At 35.5% G+C, this 1,720-nt stretch overlaps 1 pseudogene; it reads left to right on the forward strand.

The window, feature by feature from the left end:
- Positions 1-328: 328 nt before the first annotated feature.
- LOC121376576 lies at positions 329-556 on the forward strand (annotated as a pseudogene).
- Positions 557-1,720: the final 1,164 nt, after the last annotated feature.

Genomic DNA, 1,720 nt, shown 5'->3' on the forward strand with positions numbered 1-1,720 from the left:
CTTCACTGGTATTTGGTAGTAGGGATTATATTCACTAGTTTTATTTGTATCTGGTGGTATGTAGGGTCGTGTTGATACGACATTACTTATTTCAATTTTGGTATTGCTAGGAGGGGAGGGTGGTTTCTGTCTTGGTGAATGTTTGTGTGATGTGTGAGTGAGATCATTACTGTATATAGTTAGGGCGGTGTGTGCAGTTTTGGTTTTGTTTCATTTATTTTCACTTTCATTTTTGTTGTATATATCATTTATCATTTTTCATTCATGTTCATCTTCACCAATTGTTATTATTCCTGTATTGTTATATGGATACGGAATAAATGGGGAGCCCTTTTTTGGGGGGGATTTCCTCGAAAAAAAAAAAAAAAAAAAAAAAAAAAAAAAAAAAAAAAAAAAAAAGTATCTGTTCTTATCAGCTTAATATCTGATACGTCCTCCATTGGGGGACATCGATATTAAACTGATTTTTGAAAGGGGGTAAGGTGCCCGGGGCTTGCCCCGCCCTCACCACGGGTTGACCCGGTATTGCAGTACCTCCGGGAATGGCCCACCACTATTTAAAAAAAAAAAAACAGTTGAAATGTGTAGTCCTTGCGTTGAGAGCACGGTATATCGGCTCTTAGCCCCCCTTCCCCCGAGCCTAGCTTGGCCAGACCCGCTGACTTTACATTCGACAAAAACAATAAAGGACCGGGACTGTGGGATTTTAACAAGGTGTTTTAAAAGATAGAAATTACGTAAACTTAATATATGATTTTTGGGTAACTTGGAAAACTAAAAAGGGAAACTACTCTGATCTATTATTATGGTGGGATATGGGATATGGGAAAAACTAAAATAAAGAATTTAACAACTGATTATTGTAAACAAAAACGTAGGACGGAATGAACTTATATACATAACTTAAAACAAGATGAAATTTTCTTGACGCAACTTGACGAACGTGGATAGTTAGATGATTACTCAGAATTAATTTATGTTCAGAATAAAATTAAAAGTTATGAACAATTACAACTACAGTGTGCTAGAATTAGGGCCAAAGTAGACGAAATTGAACAAGGCGAAAGATGCACGTCTTATTTTGTAAACTTAGAAAAACAAAAAGCGAACAACAAATTCATGAATTCTTTAATAACTGACGATGGCAAAGTAATTGAAGCACCAAATGAAATTCTAAAAGAAACCGCTAAATTTTATAAAACCCTATATACATCGGAAAAGACTGACGCTTCGGCTCAAGATTTTCTTTTAAATAAAATGACAATGAATGAATGAATGTTTAACGACACCCCAGCACGAAACATACATCGGCTATTGGGTGTCAAACTATGGTAATGCAAATAAATAAAGTGATGATCAACATCAATATAAAAATTCAAGGTTTAAACAAAAACAGTGTAAAGAACTGTGCCAAAAATACAAATACAAACATCACAGAATTTTACAGACACCGAATTTTACTCTAAACTTCAATTTGTGCTGTATTGGCCATTCTCAAAGAGAATGTTACACCCCTGCACCACGGTGAGGTTACAGAACGCGCAGGGGATCTATAGCAAATCTGAAAATCATCGACATATAATGAGCAATCCACACCAGGTGTTAAACACTGAGGGATGCTGTTAATTTTCACAGAAAATAAAGTTACAGACAGGATAATGGACTGCTTTTCAGCTTTAGTTCTGACAGATGTAAAAGCATCTGTACTGAAAGCAGAAGA

This window comes from Gigantopelta aegis, chromosome 6, assembly GCF_016097555.1.
Source record: "Gigantopelta aegis isolate Gae_Host chromosome 6, Gae_host_genome, whole genome shotgun sequence".
NCBI classification, from domain to species: domain Eukaryota; kingdom Metazoa; phylum Mollusca; class Gastropoda; order Neomphalida; family Peltospiridae; genus Gigantopelta; species Gigantopelta aegis.